Genomic DNA, 22,265 nt, shown 5'->3' on the forward strand with positions numbered 1-22,265 from the left:
GCACGAATATAGGCCAATTGTTGAAACTTTCTGACCATCAAACAGGCTAATTGTTGAACCTTTCTAACCATCAAACAGGCTAATTGTTGAAACTTTCTAACCGTCTGTTGGTTTAATTTGCGTTAATTTCCGCCTGGAGTTGATTTAAAATTAGACTTGAGTTCCAAACCAAATGTGTGTTCTGGACTTGCACAACGCTCTCCGTTACATCTGTTACATCCTTGTTGTTCCCTATGTGATTCAAGTCATATTAACAACCTCCTAGTCATACTTAAACAACTTTGTGATTAGACTTGCTTGTCTCTCTTGTATAGTTGTATCAGCAGGATTTGGTTGGGAAGTAGCTTTCAGTACTCTGCAAATCATGGACACCAGAATATCTGAATACGATATGTAGGACATGCTGCATATATAGGAACTGTTTGTTCTTAACTACTTATTCATGAAGGGGAGTTTTCGGACCTATTAACTTCCTTGAAAAAACTTAATCACGAAGCAAGAAAAATAGGGACATCGAAGTAGGCAGCTAAATCCTGCTGTACGTAAGACTTGCAGATGACTACGCATTTAGGGGAACGGTCTAATGATAGGTGAGCTTTCACTTGGATATCTATTATGGTTAACACTAGTGTTTGCGACTTGCTGTTCCTACACATTCTGGATCTTCAGCCATAAAATTTATTCCTTGTCAACATATATATGTTATCCCCCGCAAAAAAAACATATGTATGTTATTTTCCATACATATAAAAGAAATATATTATGAAAAAACCTAACATTTTTTTTAGAAGAAAAGGGCTCTTGCCCCAGTTCCATTTCATAGAAATGAAACCACATAGTAGATTTATTACAGCTCGCGGGAGAGGATTGACACATCCTTCCGACATTTTTTCAGAAAAGTTCACTCCACCTAAACTCACTGACTGCGAAACTGAAACATAGATCTAAACTCATAGTTCTTCCTCCCTCACTTCCCGCATATAATGTCTCTACGATCACCCTTCCAGCAATGAACCGCTGAACACGCCAGTCCATCCTTCCGCCTTCTTCTTCATCAAGTACTGCATCCACAACTTCTTCTTCCTCAACCTGGCTCTGGCCAGATCAGCAGAGGAGGTCGCCTGGCCGTCTCCCACAGTGAAGAGATGAGCCTCTCCACGCGATCTCTTGCAGCCTCTCTGCATAAAATCTTCCATTGATCGCAGAAGCCTGCAATTTTCCTCAGAATTACCTGCACACCCATCTAGGGGACTTTGTTAAAACACATGTCATTCCTGCTTCTCCAGATAGCCCAGAGAGTAGCTGAAATAAGCATATTTTCAGCTTGCAGGGTTTTGTGTTTCTCCCACATCTTAGTTATATTATCTAAAGTAGGCTGGAGCATACATCCTGAAATGTTATAAGCATACATCAGTAGCAATAGCACATTCAAAGAATAGGTGATTACTATTCTCATATTCAAAGCAAAACAGGCAAGAAAGATCATCTAAATGTTGTCTCTTGCTCAGATTACTCCTAACCAACAACTTATTATGAGCCAGTAACCACAAAAGGATATGAATATTAGGAGGATCCTTGTCGGCGTCAAAACCGGCGGATCTCGGGTAGGGGGTCCCGAACTGTGCGTCTAGGCGGATGGTAACATGAGACAAGGGACACGATGTTTTACCCAGGTTCGGGCCCTCTTGATGGAGGTAAAACCCTACGTCCTGCTTGATTAATATTGATGATGTGTGTTACAAGAGTAGATCTACCACGAGATCAAGGAGGCTAAACCCTAGAAGCTAGCCTATGGTATGATTGTTGTTCGTCCTACAGACTAAAGCCATCCGGTTTATATAGACACCGGAGAGGGCTAGGGTTACACAGAGTCGGTTATAATGGTAGGAGATCTACATATCCGTATCGCCAAGCTTGCCTTCCACGCCAAGGAAAGTCCCATCCGGACACGGGACGAAGTCTTCAATCTCTTATCTTCATAGTCTTGGAGTCCGGCCGATGATGATAGTTCGGCTATCCGGACACCCCCTAGTCCAGGACTCCCTCAGTAGCCCCTGAACCAGGCTTCAATGACGACGAGTCCGGCGTGCATATTGTCTTCGGCATTGCAAGGCGGGTTCCTCCTCCGAATAATTTATAGAAGATTGTGAACACTAGGATAGTGTCCGGCTCTGCAAAATAAATTCCACGTACCCCCGTAGAGAAAATAATATTACACAAGTTCAATCTGCTGACGTATTTGGTGGCGTGATGTCACACCACTACCAAGCCTTTACTAGAATTGTTTTTATTGTACCACCTCAGCGCGTTTAGCGAAGCGGTTTCCTTGGCACGTCTTGTCGAAGCAGAGATCGTGTTCCCCTTATTCCGGGATTCCCATCAATACGGACGTGGGTAACCCAACCGTGTCATTGATTGCGGCACTTGGGGGATAAGCGAGTTTTATCAGACCGGTGGGGACGCATGCTTCCGTCCGCCCATATAAGGGGATAAAGATCCAACCCTTTTACCTGCGCCTTCTTCCTCCTTGGCTTATCCATCTCCGCGAACTCGAGCTCCAGCGCCCAAGTCCGCACATCTCACCTCAAACTTCTCCAACTATGTCCGGAGCAGGAGGCAAGTGGATGGCCTCCTCCGTCACGGAGGGGCACATCCAGAAGCTGCACAGCGCCGGATATTTATCCAGCAACATCGCGCATCGGCTCCGCGACGAGGGAGAGCTCATCCCCACCCCCAGGCCCCATGAGAGGGTAGTATTTCTTACCCATTTCCTCCGCGGACTGGGCTTCCCACTCCATCCCTTTGTCCGGGGGCTCATGTTCTACTACGGCTTGGATTTCCATGATCTGGCCCCGGATTTCATTCTCAACATCTCGGCGTTTATCGTCGTGTGTGAGGCCTTCCTCTGCATCCAGCCCCACTTCGGCTTGTGGCTCAAGACCTTCAGTGTCAAGCCGAAGGTTGTGAAGGGCAGCCAAGCGGAGTGCGGAGGCGCCATGGTGGGCAGGATGTCCAACGTTACTTGGCTTGAGGGCACTTTCGTGGAAACCATTAAGGGGTGGCAATCGGGGTGGTTCTACATCACCGAGCCGCGTGACCCCGAATGGGCAGCGGCCCCCGAATTCAGATCTGGCATCCCCACACGGCTCACCTCCTGGAAAGAGAGCGGCCAGACATGGGGTGATTCGGAGGAGCTGACCGGACTCCAAGCTTGCGTCCAAAAGCTAGTGGACAAGAAGCTCAAGCTTGTCAACATAGTCCAGGTCATGCTCATCCGCCGGATCCTCCCGTGCCAACGACGGGGCTTCAACATGTGGGAGTTCGATCCGGCACAGCACCAGACTTTGAGCGGGCTCTTCGACACTACGTACGAAGATGTCTGGAAGGTGCTGTTCAAAGGCGCCGAGGCTCCCGCATCCGCTACCGAAGATCGCGGATTCAGCTCGCAACATCCGGCTGAGGAGGTAAGCGATTGTGTCCTTTACGGGGCGCTTGTTTTCCATAGTTTGACTCTATGCGGGATCTAAACTCCCTTTCCTTTGACAAGACTGGCTGACGAAGGCCGAACAGACTATCTGTCCGGCCCCATTGCCAGAGGACCCAACGGACGCCCGCCTAACGGGGCTGCTGCCTCCGGTACCCCACGTGGTGCCGGAGAAGAAGGCCAAAAAGAAGGCCACGGGCACTCGGAAGAGTTCCCGTTTTCAGGTGCTATCGGATGATGACTCCGAGGCAGACTCCTCTCACAAAGGTGAGGAGGAGAAGAAGAAAGCCTCTCCCCCAGCGGGGGGAGGGAGGAAAAGGAAGGCCTCCCCAACGAGGGAGGCCGAAGGGTCCAAGAAGGGAAAAACTCTTTCCCCGGACTACTCTGCCAACGCCAGTGACGACGACGAGGACTGGCCTCCAAGGGCCAAGCCCCTGGCGAGATCGTAAGTATCCGGACTCCCGAATAACTTCATGGTTTTTCTTTTTTGCCACGCAATGTCTTTCTAATGCCGCAAACAACCCTGCAGTCCGCCCAAGGATGATCTTCCCGCTTCGTCGAGCGGGTCCTTAGGTGCGTCGGATATGGATTCTCTTCTGACTGCCTGCACCCCCCGTGATGCGGACGATGCCGAGGTGGAATCCCGGGAAGGGACCCGCCAGGAGGAGGAGGCCCCGGAGGTGTCGCAGGACAACCTCCCGGACTTTGCACCGGACTCGGCCCCGGAACCCATAGTGGCTCCGGAGTCCGGCGGGCGTCCCCTTCGTAAGAAGGGCAAGACTATGACGCCGACAGCCTCCGTCCAACCGGAGGCGCCGGATAGCTTGCTGGAGGCGCTCAATGGCGCCTCCATCAAAGAGGAACACCACACTGTTATGAGTGCGGTGATTCAGAAGGTTCAGCTTGCGAAGAGCGGGCTCACCGAAGCCTGCAGCAGCCTTCTAACAGGCTTTGAGGTAAGAATTTTGATATATGTAAAATAGTACCGCATAGACAGTAGCCCCTGATGCTCAGTTCGGTGTTCGGAAAGAAAAGCTGGGCTGAGGATCTAAAAAGATATACGCAGGAGTCATAAAAATATGTCAATATGGGATTGCAGGCTGCGCTGCTGACCTCTGCCGCATTGACTGCAGAGGTCAATGCTTTGAAGCAAAGCCTCGAGTGGTCCGAGAACGAGCTCGGCCGTGCCAAGAAGCAGCTCAAGGACAAGGAAGGTGAGTAATACCTTAATAAAATTGTACCTTACAGAAAAGGATTTTGGTTGCAAGAAGAATGACAAGGATAACGTGGGTATTGCAGGGGCCACTAACGAGGTGGCGAACCTGAAGGAGGCGGTGGCCGCGGCCGAACGTAATGCGGCCGCGGAGCGCACCGAGCGAGAGAAGCAGGAGGCGCTGGTGGCGGAGGTACAACAAGAGCTCCAGGATCTTGTGGAAAAACATGAGAGCCTGGAGCGTGACTCGAAGACTCGAGAGTCTGAGCTTGCATCGGCTCTTGAGAGTGCCAAAGCCGCTAAGGCCGAAGCCTACAAAGCCCTCCAAGAAATTGAGGCATTGAAGAAAACAGCGGCGGGTAAGGCATTTTTCATGCAAAGTAAGCATGTGAGTGTTAATTACCTGTTACTTACCCGAATTCGGAGCTCTCCAGGAGCGTTCGCAGATCTTCCTCGCAGCGTGTCCGATGCTGCCGCATTCTACCGGGCCGAGGAGGGGAGCTCGACGGAGAAGGTCTTCTGGTCTTAGTATGCTGAGGCCGGACATCCAGTGCCCCTTAGCGACCAGCTGAAGCAGCTGGTCGAGCTCCACAAGGTGGCCGAACAGGCCATGAAGGGCCTCATAGTTCGGCTGTGGCCTAAGGAGACCATGCCTGGGAGCTACTTCGGCCTGGTGCGGCGGCTGGTGGATGCGTGCCCGTGGGTTGAAGTCATCAAGCACTCCGCCTGTATTGAAGGTTCCCGTCAGGCCCTTGCCCGCGCAAAGGTGCACTGGGGCAAGATGGATGCCCAGAAGCTTGTGACAGACCCGCCACCGCAGGGCAAGGAGCACCGCACGCCCGAGATGTATTATAAGAGTGTCCTGAAGGGTGCCCGCACTATTGCGGGTGAGTGCTCCAAAGATGTAATATTTGAGTAGACTCGCATTTTGTTATCCTGTGCGCTGAAAACTTAGTTCATATGCGCTAAGCAACGCTTGTTAATTTAAAATATTACCTTCTGTGCGGCTGTTTATCAAATCTGAGAGATGTCAAGTCGTCGGCTTCAGCCCCCATGCCACGAGTGCTGGGGTGTTCGGGATAAACTTGAGCACTCTTGTTCTCATTTTTGGGTCCATCTAGGGAGGCGCTCAACACAACAAATAAGGCAACCGGACTTATAATGCTTGAACACTCTCACTTAGCCATAGAATTCTATAATTTTAAATTTCGGCGAAGCCCCTAGTCTTCGGAAGGCCAAATTTGGGGCGCTATCCACGCCTGGGCCGGACAAAGCTGGCTCCTCGCTCTAAGCGGCATAAGTCTTTAGGGACTCGCAAAAAACCTCTCGAACAGCGACCGGCTCTCGCCTCATCATGACGGTCAGTTTTAGCTTTCTCCACTGAGGCGCTCGCCCAGCTCAACTGGGCGCAATCGTAGTGGTTCTCCCAGTGCTACCTTAGCCGATACAACGGAACGTAAGGTACCAAAACATGGGAGCCGGGCAAACCCAACTATTGACCCAAGACATGATTCGGAGCCGATGCATATAATGCTATAAGTTCAGGGTGCCGCACTTGTGAAAGTGTTCGGACTTATCACACCATGATGCGGGAAACATAAGCCCCTGGTGTATTTAGCCGTACCAAAATGTACGGATGCAACAGGTCATAAATGAACATATGTATGAGAAAGAAATGCAATTGGAAGCAAAAGGGTGCTGCATTACTTATTCAAGAAAAACTGCTGTAAATGCAGAATGATACAAATGGTGCGATAAGCAAGGGGTGGGACTATTAAACGTGTCCCCCTCCAGGGGTAGGCTGCGGAATGGTGCATAAAATAGATTTAATGCTCATAATGGAGACCACCTGGATATTCGTTGTAGCCTTTCTCCTTCCCTGGCTGTTGCATCGTGAGTTCGGCAGCTCTGCTGCCGGACAGGGCCTCTGACGAACGGAGTCCTGTGGGTAAAAATAAAAAGGAAAAAGGAAAAAGAACGACACACTTGAGAGCCCCTGGTGTGGTTGAGCCGCAGTCTGGGCCTATCGTAGTCGTGCCCCTCTCCCCATGCCCATGGTATCTTCAGAGTGTAATGGTGTACGCGAAGGACCTGTCTTGAAATTTTGCAGGGGCTGGGGTTGGGGCCGCACTGCTACGCGTGCTCGGAACGTGCCAGGTGGTCTTGTTGTAGGTTACTCCGGGCGCGTTTAGCCGTGTCTGACCGCTTAACGGCCAGACTCGAGAATTGCCTTAAGAGGCTGCATTGTACTTCTGCCGCGAGAGCAACTGTATGTTCCTCCATTCAGAGAGAGTGTTCAGTGTTTCCGTTGACCATGATAACTCCTCGAGGGCCTGGCATCTTGAGCTTGAGGTATGCGTAGTGTGGCACCGTGTTGAACTTTGCAAACGCGGTACGTCCGAGCGGAGCATGATAGCCGATGTGGATCGGAACTATGTCGAAGATTAACTCCTCGCTTCGGAAGTTATCCGGGGATCCGAAGACCACTTCCAGTGTAACTGAGCCTGTACAATTGGCTTCTACACCTGGTATGACGCCTTTAAAGGTCGTCTTGGTTGGTTTAATCCTTGAGGGGTCTATGCCCATTTTGTGCACTGTATCCTGATAAAGCAGATTCAGGCTGCTGCCGCCGTCCATCGGGACTCTGGTGAGGTGAAATCCATCGATGATTGGGTCTAAAACCAATGCGGCAAATCTGCCGTGGCGGATGCTGGTGGGGTGGTCCCTTCGGTCAAAAGTGATCGGGTAGGAGGACCATGGATTGAACTTCGGGGCAACTGGCTCCATCGCGTATACATCCCTGAGTGCATGCTTTCGCTCCCTTTTGGGTATGTGCGTTGCGTATATCATGTTCACCGTCCGCACCTGTGGGGGGAAACCCTTCTGTCCTCTATTGTTTGGCGGTCGGGTCTCTTCCTCGTCATCGCTATGCAGCCCCTTGTCATTGTTTTCGGCAATTAACTTGCCTGCCTGCTCGAATACCCAACAGTCCCTGTTGGTGTGGTTGGCTGGTTTTTCGGGGGTGCCGTGTATCTGGCACGAGCGGTCGAGTATTTGGTCCAAATTGGACGGACCTGGAGTAGTTCTTTTGAATGGCTTTTTCCACTGACCGGGTTTAGAGCCTCTGAATCCGGCATTGACTGCTGTATCTTCACTATTATCGCCGTTAATGCGGCGTTTGTTTTTGTTGCGACGCGACCTGCCATTACGGTCCTTGATATCCGGACTGCCAGATTTTTTGCTGAGGTTGTTGCTGCGTGCTAGCCAGCTGTCCTCACCCGCGCAGAAGCGGGTCATGAGTGATGTGAGGGCTGCCATGGATTTCGGTTTTTCCTGTCCCAGGTGCCGGGCAAGCCACTCGTCGCGGATGTTATTCTTGAAGGCCGCGAGAGCCTCCGCATCCGGATAGTCGACGATTTAGTTTTTCTTGGTTAAGAACCGTGTCCAGGAGTGTCTGGCCGATTCATCTGGCTGTTGAATTATGTGGCTTAGGTCATCGGCGTCTGGTGGTCGCACATACGTGCCTTGGAAGTTATCGAGGAATGCGGCTTCCAGGTCTTCCCAACTCCCGACTGACTCTGCTGGCAAGTTGTTAAGACAATGTCGGGCTGGTCCTTTAAGTTTGAGTGGGAGATATTTGATGGCGTGAAGATCGTCACCGCGGGCCATGTGGATGTGGAGGAGATAGTCTTCGATCCAAACCGCGGGGTCTGTTGTGCTTTCGTAAGATTCAATATTCACAGGTTTAAACCCTTCAAGGATTTGATGATCCATTACTTCATCTGTGAAGCATAGTGGGTGTGCAGCGCCTCTGTACTGGGCGATATCACGACGGAGCTCAAAAGAGCTTTGTCTATTTTGTTCGGCCCGGCCGGACTTACTGTGTCCGGCGCGACGGTTGTCGTCACGTATCATGGGGCACCCACGCGATCCATAGATCGATCTTGATTGTCTTGCATTATCCTCCAATATATCTCGCAAGTCCGGAGCGTTCCCCTGTGGCCTTGTGCTTTTCGAGCGATGCCGGGGTACGGTTCTAGTGAAGGGCCTAGAGGCCTCTCTGTCGCGACCACGGGGTGGTCGGTCAGCCGTATTGTCTGCTGGTGATGCAGGTTCATACGCCTCCTCCTCTAATCGGGGGAGCAGCTTGCGTTTAGGGTAGCTTTTGGAGGGGCGTTCGAGCTCATGCTCTTCGGCCGTGAGGACTTCAGTCCATCTGTCGGCTAGCAGGTCTTGATCAGCTCTAAGCCGTTGCTGCTTTTTCTTGAGGCTGTTTTCCGTGGCCATAAGCCTGCGTTTAAAACGCTCTTGTTCGACGGGATCCTCAGGTATGACGAATTCGTCGTCGTCGAGGCTTGCCTCGCCTTCGGAGGGAGGCATATAATCCTCTACCTCCTCTTCTGCCGCTCTCTCATGAGGGCTGGCGTCTCCGTCCTCCTGCGCTGAATCTTGCTGGAGTGGGTTGTCTTCGGCACTGTCTGGTGTGTTATTATCTCCGGTGCCGGAATCTTCATTCTTGCTGTGGCGGGATTTAGAGCGGCGCCGCTCTTGGGCTGTTTCTTGGAGGGGTCATCCTCCGCTGTTCCTTCGCCATTCCCATCCTTTGGGATATCCACCATGTATATGTCATATGATGAGGTGGCTTTCTAGTGCCCGGTAGGCGCTGGTTCTTGGTTGTCTCCGGCATCGTCGTCCATACCGTCGATGTCTTCGGAGTCGTAGTCTAGCATGTCGGTTAGATCGTCGACAGTGGCTACTGAGTGGGTGGTGGGTGGGCTTTGAATTTCTTTGTCATCCGCATCCCAACCGTCCTGACCACAGTCCGGCCAGGGCTCTCCTGATAACGAGAGACACTTTAGCGAACTCAAGATGTCACCGAAAGGTGAGTGTTGAAAGATGTCCGCAGCGGTGAACTCCATGACCGGCGCCCAATCGGATTCGATTGGAGGGGGCGCGGGAGGTTCGGAGTCCGGCAAGGAGTCCGGCACCTTGGAGTCACGAGCTTCATGGGGGACAAGGTTAGTGTTCGGATCTACCGCCGTAGAGGTTGCAGCCCCCGAGGCGGTGTCTAGCCATCCGTCCTTGATCTGTGCAGCCGGCTCTGAACTGAAGATCGGAGCGGGCTCGAGTGCGGCCTCCAGGGTACTGTCCGGCTGCAGAGCTAAATCATGCCCATCGTGACAGTGCGGCGCGCTTGGTTGTGGCTCGAATCCATCGAAGATCAAGTCCCCGCGGATGTCAGCCGTGAAGTTCAAACTTCCAAATCTGACCTGACGGCTAGGGGCGTAGCTTTCGATCTGCTCCAGATGGCCAAGCGAATTGGCCCGCAGTGCAAAGCCGCCGAATACGAAGGTCTGTCCGGGGAGAAAGGTCTCACCCTGGACTGCATCGTTGATGATGATCGAAGAAGCCATCGAGCCTATCGGTGACGACACATAGGAACTCTCAATGAAAGCACCAATGTCGGTGTCAAAACCGGCGGATCTCGGGTAGGGGGTCCCGAACTGTGCGTCTAGGCGGATGGTAACAGGAGACAAGGGACACGATGTTTTACCCAGGTTCGGGCCCTCTTGATGGAGGTAAAACCCTACGTCCTGCTTGATTAATATTGATGATGTGTGTTACAAGAGTAGATCTACCACGAGATAGGAGGCTAAACCCTAGAAGCTAGCCTATGGTATGATTGTTGTTCGTCCTACGGACTAAAGCCATCCGGTTTATATAGACACCGGAGAGGGCTAGGGTTACACAGAGTCGGTTACAATGGTAGGAGATCTACATATCCGTATCGCCAAGCTTGCCTTCCACGCCAAGGAGAGTCCCATCCGGACACGGGACGAAGTCTTCAATCTTGTATCTTCATAGTCTCGGAGTCCGGCCGATGATGATAGTTCGGCTATCCGGACACCCCCTAGTCCAGGACTCCCTCAATCCTGAAGTTGTCATATTTTTGGGATATGGACAGGACAGACCCCTCTAAAATTAACCATAGATCTAACAGAGTAACTCCCATTAGATTCAAACTTCCAAATAATGGCATCTTCTTCATCATTCAGAACGATAGCTTGTGCAATGCTAATTAAGTCAAACCAGAGGTGTAGTAGTCTATTGTCTACACACCTTCTGAAGGTGATTTTAAGATTAGCACCATCCCAAAGGTCAGCAATAGGTTGGTTATGTTCATTAGCAATAGTGTAAAGCTCCCAGAATTGGATGGCTAAGCTACAAGATCCAAACCAATGATCTTCCCAGAACTTAACTCTCTTTCCATTGCCAACCTTCCATTGATATCCCATCTTGGTTGCTTTGGCAGCCCATAGGACCCCTTTCCAGAAAGGAGAGGAGGAGTTGCTATCAGGACAAGAGAAAATATTTGGGTCCTTAGTTCTATATTTAGCATCCATAGTTTTCTTCGACATCTTATGGTCTCCCTTTTGATATTTATCAATCCAGGCTGCTAGAAGGCTTAGATTCATAACAACAATATTAGGTATGCCCAAACCCCCATATTGCTTCTTTTGAGTCAACAACCCCCAGCTAGCCAAATGATATTTATGATGGCCCTCATAGTTGTCCAAAAAACAATGTTCCATCCGAGAGTTAATCAAGTTTATAGCCCACTTGGGAAATTTTATCATACTCATCAGATAGGAAGGAATACTAGCCAAACAAGACTAAACTAAAATTAATTTTTCTCATATCCTAGTAATCTCCCTCTCCAACCAACAACTTTTTTAAGACCTTATCAATCACAGGTTGCAGGTCTTCTCTTTTTAACTTGGAGTGGTGGAGGGGGAAACCCAGGTATTTAAGAGGAAAGAAACTCAAGCCACAAGATAAAGCTTGAGCAACACTGTGGGCTTCCTCTTCACTAACATTAATAGGAACAAGGTCACACTTATGGAAATTAATCTCAGCCCTAACATTTGTTCAAAACAAGCCAGTAACCATTTCAGGTTTTTTGCAGAATTAATATTGTTTTCTAGGAACAAAAGGGTATCGTCTGCATACTGTAGACTCATTACACCCTGAGAGAAAATGTTAGTCATTAAGCCAGACAACAAATTATTCCTAGCTGCTTTATTAAGCATTCTGTTGAACACATCTGCCACCAAGTTAAAAAGCATGGGTGATGCAGGGTCGCCTTGCCTAACCCCTTTAAAAGTTTCAAAGAAATCACTACTACAATCATTAATTCTAACCCCTACCGAGCCTTTATACAGAATAGATTCAACTCTCCTCATCCATTTGGGGTTGAATCCTCTTTGGTACATCACTTTTAGTAGGAACTTTTTGCTAATTCTATCATAAGCTTTTTCATAATCAAGCTTAAAAACAAAACCTTCTTTCTTATTAATCACAGCATCATAAATAATTTCATGAGCAGTTACCACACTTTCCACTATGTATCTACCCTTAATAAAAGCAGTTTGATTTTGGGAAATTAAATAATCTCCCACATCTCCTAGCTGATTGGCTAAACATTTAGCAAAAATCTTAAAGCTGCAGTTAGATAGAGAAATAGGCCTGAATTTCTGAATAGTATCAGCATCAGGCTCTTTTGGAATTAAAGTGAGCAGAGAGAAGTTCAGTCTATATAGATCTAGAGAATCATTATTCCAGGCCTCTACCATCAACATTAGGTCACATTTAATAGTCTCCCAAAATTGTTGATAGAATAAGAAAGGAAAGCCATCAGGGCCAGGGGCCCCTTCAGCATAAGAGCCAAAGACTGATTCCCTGACATCCTCCTCTGTAATATTGGCCTCAAGCCTCATATTTTGATCCTTAGAAACATTTTCAGAGGGATCCCAGAAATTGTCATCTAATTCTATTTCTAATGTTTCTTCTCTCCCAAACAGTTGCTTATAATAATCTACAACAACACTAATTATATCTTTAGTATCCTCTACAGGACCATCCGGACCTCTCAGCATGCTAATCTGCTTTTTCCTCCTTTGATTAGCCAAAGCATGGAAGTAAGTTGTGTTTCTCCCTCCTTCCAAAATATTTCTCTCTCTAGATCTTTGTCTAGATTTGATTTCCTCCAGTCTCCAAATATTTTGAAGATCTAGGGCAATTTTGTTCATCCTAGATTTAGAAGGTGGGGAGAGTACCTTTGTCTCAGACTCAATATCCATTAAATCATATTCAGCAACCAGTTGCTGCTTATTTCTGTTTTTTTTCAGCCTCATAATTGGCATTCCAACCCTTGCACACTCTCCTAAGCAACCTAATCTTGTATTGCCATCTATCCATAGGATCAGTAATGGAGCATGGTTTGTTCCAGGTTTTTCTAACCAGTTCATCAAAACCCTCTACCTGCAGCCACCATTTCTCAAATCTAAATTGTTTGTCTCTTGGTGGCTGGATAGCTCCAGTATCAAAAACTAGGGGTGTATGATCACTACCCACCCTAGGGAGGGCTTTCATTTGCACAGCTGGGAATAAATTTTCCCAACAAGTGGAAATGAAAATCTTATCAATATTATCCATCACCAGATTATCCTGGTTATTGGCCCAAGTAAATTTCCTAGTATAATTTTTCAATTCAATGAGGGCATATTTATTCACCCAGTCATTGAAAAGGGTTACCCAATGTAAATTAACAGTCCCAGTACTTTTTTCTTTACTACTTCTAACTAAGTTAAAATCTCCTCCAATAATGGTAGGACCCAGCTAGGCTTCCATAGTATTATGTAGCTCATTGATAAACTCAAGTTTGAGATTATCATATGCAGCCCCATACACAGTGATAAACCTCCATATTTTTCCATCGTTTCTATCTTTTATTAAGCAAGCAACAGAGAATTGTAGAATATCCACAGATACAATCTCAAAATCATCTTGCTTAACTACAACCAGGATCCCACCTGCAGTACCAATAGCTGGCATCTAGTTCCAGGTGAAATCACTGTTTGGGTCAAGAACTTTAATTTGATCACTAGAAAAAGAATCCTTCTTAGACTTAGAAAAACCAACTAAGTCAGCATGGGTATCTCTAATGAGCTTTCCCACACCACTAAGTTTTTTAGGCTTATTCAGCCCTCTAACATTCCAAATTAGTCCTACTACCATTGATAAATTCTAGTTTTCTACAGCTACTTTTCTTGCAGACACTACTTCAGCCCATGTAGGTGTATCACCAGCTGTGTCACTAATGTGAACACTTTCTGGGCCTACAATTAATGAGGATGTTTTTTTTCTGTCCTCAAAGCTGATATCTAGATTAGTAGGTAAGAAGTATTCTGGATGTGCATCTTTAAAAGAAGATAGTCTATTATCATCAGTCAGCCTAATGGTCTGAATATTATGAGAAATAGTCCTATCATCATCACCTAGTTTCAGACCAGCTTTTCTAGCCTTAGATAGTAAGTTCTCATTATTGAAAGCAGAAAAGGAATTGGTGTTTTTGTTACCTTTTGGTATCTCCAGATCCTTGAGCTTTTTGAGATCTGCAGCCTTCTGTATTATTGTTCTTCCATCCCTTCTAATTCTGGCACTCATCCTAGGCGCCACAATAGGGCCCCAATTTTTGTTTTGCCCCTGTTGTGGCTGTTGGGTATCATCTTCTGTGTCTTTCTCTCCTTCAGACTCTTCATCAAACTGCTCAAGCAACTGCACACCAATATTCTCCTCAAGTAGCTTTTTCTGCAAACTATTTGACAATTTGTCATCATTTTTCATACCCAAGATAGCACTTTGAACCTTCTTTTCATGTGTGTCCATTAGGTCCCATGGGCTTCTAGGAGTGAGATGGTGCTTTTTGGGAGTTCTGGCCAGGACCTTTAGTATTTGACATTGTACTTTTATCTTTGTCTTTGTCAGTCTCCATATTTCTTGGTCCATGTTGAAGGAAATATGCCCTAGAGGCAATAATAAAGTTATTATTTATTTCCTCATATCATGATAAATGTTTATTATTCATGCTAGAATTGTATTAACCGGAAACATGATACATGTGTGAATACATAGACAAACATATAGTCACTAGTATGCCTCTACTTGACTAGCTCATTAATCAAAGATGGTTATGTTTCCTAACCATAGACATGTGTTGTCATTTGATTAATGGGATCACATCATTAGGAGAATGATGTGATTGACATGACCCATTCCGTTAGCCTAGCACTTGATCATTTAGTATATTGCTATTGCTTTCTTCATGACTTATACATGTTCCTGTAACTATGACATTATGCAACTCCCGTTTACCGGAGGAACACTTTGGGTGCTACCAAACATCACAACGCAACTGGGTGATTATAAAGGAGTACTACAGGTGTCTCCAAAGGTACATGTTGGGTTGGCGTATTTCGAGATTAGGTTTTGTCACTCCGATTGTCGAAGAGGTATCTCTGGGCCCTCTCGGTAATGCACATCACTATAAGCCTTGCAAGCAATGTAGCTAATGAGTTAGTTACGGAATGATGCATTACGTAACGAGTAAAGAGACTTGCCAGTAACGAGATTGAACTAGGTATTGGATACCGACGATCGAATCTCGGGCAAGTAACATACCGATGACAAAGGGAACAACGTATGTTGTTATGCGGTTTGACCGATAAAGATCCTCGCAGAATATGTAGGAGCCAATATGAGCATCCAGGTTCCGCTATTAGTTATTGACCGAGAATAGTTCTAGGTCATGTCTACATAGTTCTCAAACTCGTAGGGTCCGCATGCTTAACATTACGATGACAGTTTTATTATGAGTTTATAAGTTTTGATGTACCGAAGGTTGTTCGGAGTCCCGGATGTGATCACGGACATGACGAGGAGTCTCGAAATGGTCGAGACATAAAGATTGATAAATTGGAAGCCTATATTTGGATATCGGAATGGTTCCGCGTGAAATCGGGATTTTACCGGAACACCGGGGGGTTACCGGAACCCTCCAGGGGGTTAATGGGCCTTAGTGGGCCATGAGGGAGAAGAGAAGGGCCAGCCAGGGCAGGCCGCGCGCCCCCTCCCCCCTAGTCCGAATAGGACAAGGAAGGGGGGGCGGCGCCCCCCTTTCCTCTTTCCCCTCCCCTCTTTCCTTCTCCACCAAGGCAAGAGGAGGGAGTCCTACTCCCGATGGGAGTAGGACTCCTCCAGGCGCACCCCTAGGGGGCCGGCCGCACCTCCCCCTCCCTCCTTTATATACGGGGGCAGGGGGGCACCCCAAGACACACAAGTTGATCTACGTGATCGTTCCTTAGCCGTGTGCGGTGCCCTCCTCCACCATATTCCACCTCGGTCATATCGTCGTGGAGTTTAGGCGAAGCCCTGCGCCGGTAGAACATCATCATCGTCACCACGCCGTCGTGCTGACGGAACTCATCCTCGACACTTTGCTGGATCGGAGTCCGGGGATCGTCATCGAGCTGAACGTGTGCTGAACTCGGAGGTGCCGTATGTTCGGTACTTGGATCGGTCGGATCGTGAAGACGTACGACTACATCAACCACGTTGTCATAACGCTTCCGCTTACGGTCTACGAGGGTACGTGGACATTACTCTCCCCTCTCGTTGCTATGCATCACCATGATCTTGCGTGTGCGTAGGAATTTTTTTGAAATTACTATGTTCCCCAACAGTGGTATCAGAGCCTGGTTTTATGCGTAGATGTCATATGCATGAGTAGAACACAAGTGAGTTGTGGGCGATACAAGTCATACTGCTTACCAGCATGTCATACTTTGGCTCAGCGGTATTGTGAGATGAAGCGGCCCGGACCGACATTACGCGTACGCTTACGCGAGACTGGTTTCACCGTTACGAGCACTCGTGCTTAAAGGTTACTGCGGGTGTCTGTCTCTCTCACTTTAGCTGAACCGAGTGTGGCTACCCCCGGTCCTTACGAAGGTTAAAACAGCATTAACTTGACGAACTATCGTTGTGGTTTTGATGCGTAGGTAAGAACTGTTCTTGCTAAGCCCGTAGCAGCCACGTAAAATTTGCAACAACAAAGTAGAGGATGTCTAACTTGTTTTTGCAGGGCATGTTGTGATGTGATATGGTCAAGACGTGATGCTATATTTTATTGTATGAGATGATCATGTTTTGTAACCGAAGTTATCGGCAACTGGCAGGAGCCATATGGTTGTCGCTTTATTGTATGAAATGCAAATGCCATGTAATTCCTTTACTTTATCACTAAGCGGTAGCGATAGTCGTAGAAGCAATAGATGGTGTAACGACAATGATGCTACGACGGAGATCAAGGTGTCGCGCCGGTGACGATGGTAATCACGACGGTGCTTCGAAGATGGAGATCACAAGCACAAGATGATGATGGCCATATCATATCACTTATATTGATTGCATGTGATGTTTATCCTTTATGCATCTTATCTTGCTTTGATTGACGGTAGCATTTTAAGATGATCTCTCACTAAATTATCAAGAAGTGTTATCCCTGAGTATGCACCGTTGCGAAAGTTCTTCGTGCTGAGACACCACGTGATGATCGGGTGTGATAGGCTCTACGTTCAAATACAACGGGTGCAAAACAGTTGCACACGCGGAATACTCAGGTTAAACTTGACGAGCCTAGCATATAACAGATATGGCCTCGGAACACGGAGACCGAAAGGTCGAGCGTGAATCATATAGTAGATATGATCAACATATTGATGTTCACTATTGAAACTACTCCATCTCACGTGACGATCGGACATGGTGTAGTTGATATGGATCACGTAATCACTTAGAGGATTAGAGGGATGTCTATCTAAGTGGGAGTTCTTAAGTAATATGATTAATTGAACTTAAATTTATCATGAACTTAGTACCTGATAGTATTTTGCTTGTCTATGTTTGTTGTAGATAGATGGCTCGTGCTGTTGTTCCGTTGAATTTTAATGCGTTCCTTGAGAAAGCAAAGTTGAAAGATGATGGCAGCAATTACACGGACTGGGTCCGTAACCTGAGGATTATCCTCATTGCTGCATAGAAGAATTACGTCCTGGAAGCACCGCTGGGTGCCAGGCCTGCTGCTGATGCAACTGACGACGTTAAGAACGTCTGGCAGAGCAAAGCTGGTGACTACTCGATAGTTCAGTGTGCCATGCTTTACGGCTTAGAACAGGGTCTTCAACGATGTTTTGAACGTCATGGAGCATATGAGATGTTCCAGGAGTTGGAGTTAATATTTCAAGCAAATGCCCGGATTGAGAGATATGAAGTCTCCAATAAGTTCTATAGCTGCAAGATGGAGGAGAATAGTTCTATCAGTGAACACATACTCAAAATGTCTGGGTATAATAATCACTTGATTCAACTGGGAGTTAATCTTCCTGATGATAGTGTCATTGACAGAATTCTTCAATCACTGCCACCAAGCTACAAGAGCTTCGTGATGAACTATAATATGCAAGGGATGGACAAGACTATTCCCGAGCTCTTCGCAATGCTAAAAGCCGCGGAGGTAGAAATCAAGAAGGAGCATCAAGTGTTGATGGTTAACAAGACCACCAGTTTCAAGAAAAAGGGCAAAGGGAAGAAGAAGGGGAACTTCAAGAAGAACAGCAAACAAGTTGCTGCTCAAGAGAAGAAACCCAATTCTGGACCTAAGCCTGAGACTGAGTGCTTCTACTGCAAGCAGACTGGACACTGGAAGCGGAACTGCCCCAAGTATTTGGCGGATAAGAAGGATGGCAAAGTGAACAAAGGTATATGTGATATACATGTTATTGATGTGTACCTTACTAATGCTCGCAGTAGTACCTGGGTATTTGATACTGGTTCTGTTGCTAATATTTGCAACTCGAAACAAGGACTACGGATTAAGCGAAGATTGGCTAAGGACGAGGTGACGATGCGCATGGGAAATGGTTCCAAAGTCGATGTGATCGCGGTCGGCACGCTACCTCTACATCTACCATCGGGATTAGTTTTAGACCTAAATAATTGTTATTTGGTGCCAGCGTTGAGCATGAACATTATATCTGGATCTTGTTTGATGCGAGACGGTTATTCATTTAAGTCAGAGAATAATGGTTGTTCTATTTATATGAGTAATATCTTTTATGGTCATGCACCCTTGAAGAGTGGTCTATTTTTATTGAATCTCGATAGTAGTGATACACATATTCATAGTGTTGAAACCAATAGATGCAGAGTTGATAATGATAGTGCAACTTATTTGTGGCACTGCCGTTTAGGTCATATCGGTGTAAAGCGCATGAAGAAACTCCATACTGATGGGCTTTTGGAATCACTTGATTATGAATCACTTGGTACTTGCGAACCGTGCCTCATGGGCAAGATGACTAAAACGCCGTTCTCCGGAACTATGGAGCGAGCAACTGATTTGTTGGAAATCATACATACTGATGTTTGTGGTCCAATGAATGTTGAGGCTCGCGGCGGGTATCGTTATTTTCTCACATTCACAGATGATTTGAGCAGATATGGGTATATCTACTTAATGAAACACAAGTCTGAAACATTTGAAAAGTTCAAAGAATTTCAGAGTGAAGTGGAAAATCATCGTAAGAAGAAAATAAAATTTCTATGATCTGATCGTGGAGGAGAATATTTGAGTTACGAGTTTGGTTTACATTGAAACAATGCGGAATAGTTTCGCAACTCACGCCACCCGGAACACCACAACGAAATGGTGTGTCCGAACGTCGTAATCGTACTTTACTAGATATGGTGCGATCTATGATGTCTCTTACTGATTTACCGCTATCGTTTTGGGGTTATGCTTTAGAGACGGCCGCATTCATGTTAAATAGGGCACCATCAAAATCCGTTGAGACGACGCCTCATGAACTGTGGTTTGGCAAGAAACCAAAGTTGTCGTTTCTTAAAGTTTGGGGCTGCGATGCTTATGTGAAGAAACTTCAACCCAGATAAGCTCGAACCCAAATCGGAGAAATGTGTCTTCATAGGATACCCAAAAGAGACTGTTGGGTACACCTTCTATCATAGATCTGAAGGCAAGATTTTCGTTGCAAAATTCGGATCCTTTCTAGAGAAGGAGTTTCTCTCGAAAGAAGTGAGTGGGAGGAAAGTAGAACTTGATGAGGTAACTGTACCTGCTCCCTTATTGGAAAGTAGTCCATCACAAGAACCGGTTCCTGTGACAACTACACCAATTAGTGAGGAAGCTAATGATATTGATCATGAAACTTCAGATCAAGTTTCTACTGAACCTCGTAGGTCTACCAGAGTAAGATCCGCACCAGAGTGGTACGGTAATCCTATTCTGGAAGTCATGTTACTTGACCATGGCAAACCTACGAACTATGAGGAAGCGATGATGAGCCCAGATTCCGCAAAATGGCTAGAGGCCATGAAATCTGAGATGGGATCCATGTATGAGAACAAAGTATGGACTTTGGTTGACTTGCCCGATGATCGGCAAGCCATTGAGAATAAATGGATTTTTAAGAAGAAGACTGACGCTGATGGTAATGTAACTGTCTATAAAGCTCGACTTGTTGCAAAAGGTTTTCGACAAGTTCAAGGGGTTGACTATGATGAGACTTTCTCACCTGTAGCGATGCTTAAGTCTATCCGAATCATGTTAGCAATTGATGCATTTTATGATTATGAAATTTGGCAAATGGATGTCAAAACTGCATTCTTGAATGGATTTCTGGAAGAAGAGTTGTATATGATGCAGCCAGAAGGTTTTGTTGATCCAAAAGGTGCTAACAAAGTGTGCAAGCTCCAGCGATCCATTTATGGACTGGTGCAAGCATCTCGGAGTTGGAATAAACGCTTTAATAGTGTGATCAAAGCATATGGTTTTATGCAGACTTTTGGAGAAGCCTGTATTTACAAGAAAGTGAGTGGGAGCTCTGTAGCATTTCTGATATTATATGTAGATGACATATTATTAATTGGAAATGATATAGAATTTCTGGATAGCATAAAGGGATACTTGAATAAAAGTTTTTCTATGAAAGACCTCGGTGAAGCTGCTTATATATTGGGCATCAAGATTTATAGAGATAGATCAAGACGCTTAATTGGACTTTCACAAAGCACATACCTTGATAAAGTTTTGAAAAAGTTCAAAATGGATCAGGCAAAGAAAGGGTTCTTGCCCGTACTACAAGGTGTGAAGTTGAGTCAAACTCAATGCCCGACCACAGAAGAAGATAGAGAGAAAATGAAAGATGTTCCCTATGCTTCAGCCATAGGCTCTATCATGTATGCAATGTTGTGTACCAGACCTGACGTGTGCTTAGCAATAAGCTTGGCAGGAAGATACCAAAGTAATCTAGGAGTGGATCACTGGACAGCGGTCAAGAACATCCTGAAATACCTGAAAAGGACTAAGGATATGTTTCTCGTATATGGAGGTGACAAAGAGCTAGTCGTAAATGGTTACGTCGATGCAAGCTTTGACACTGATCCGGACGATTCTAAATCGCAAACCGGATACGTGTTTTTATTAAACGGTGGAGCTGTAAGTTGGTGCAGTTCTAAACAAAGCGTCGTGGCGGGATCTACATGTGAAGCGGAGTACATAGCTGCTTCGGAAGCAGCAAATGAATGAGTCTGGATGAAGGAGTTCATTTCCAATCTAGGTGTCATACCTAGTGCATCGGGACCAATGAAGATCTTCTGTGACAATACTGGTGCAATGGCCTTGGCAAAGGAATCCATATTTCACAAGAGGACCAAGCACATCAAGAGACGCTTCAATTCTATCCGGGACCAAGTCCAGGTGGGAGACATAGAGATTTACAAGATACATACGGATCTGAATGTTGCAGACCCATTGACTAAGCCTCTTCCACGAGCAAAACATGATCAACACCAAGACTCCATGGGTGTTAGAATCATTACTGTGTAATCTAGATTATTGACTCTAGTGCAAGTGGGAGACTGAAGGAAATATTCCCTAGAGGCAATAATAAAGTTGTTATTTATTTCCTCATATCATGATAAATGTTTATTATTCATGCTAGAATTGTATTAACCGGAAACATGATACATGTGTGAATACATAGACAAACATATAGTCACTAGTATGCCTCTACTTGACTAGCTCATTAATCAAAGATGGTTATGTTTCCTAACCATAGACATGTGTTGTCATTTGATTAATGGGATCACATCATTAGGAGAATGATGTGATTGACATGACCCTCCGTTAGCCTAGCACTTGATCATTTAGTATATTGCTATTGCTTTCTTCATGACTTATACATGTTCCTGTAACTATGAGATTATGCAACTCCCGTTTACCGGAGGAACACTTTGGGTGCTAACAAACGTCACAACGCAACCGGGTGATTATAAAGGAGTACTACAGGTGTCTCCAAAGGTACATGTTGGGTTGGCGTATTTTGAGATTAGGTTTTGTCACTCCAATTGTCGAAGAGGTATCTTTGGGCCCTCTCGGTAATGCACATCACTATAAGCCTTGCAAGCAATGTAGCTAATGAGTTAGTTACGGAATGATGCATTACGTAACGAGTAAAGAGACTTGCCAGTAACGAGATTGTACTAGGTATTGGATACCGACGATCGAATCTCGGGCAAGTAACATACCGATGACAAAGGGAACAACGTATGTTGTTATGTGGTTTGACCGATAAAGATCTTCACAGAATA

This window comes from Triticum dicoccoides, chromosome 2B (genome assembly GCF_002162155.2).
Source record: "Triticum dicoccoides isolate Atlit2015 ecotype Zavitan chromosome 2B, WEW_v2.0, whole genome shotgun sequence".
NCBI classification, from domain to species: domain Eukaryota; kingdom Viridiplantae; phylum Streptophyta; class Magnoliopsida; order Poales; family Poaceae; genus Triticum; species Triticum dicoccoides.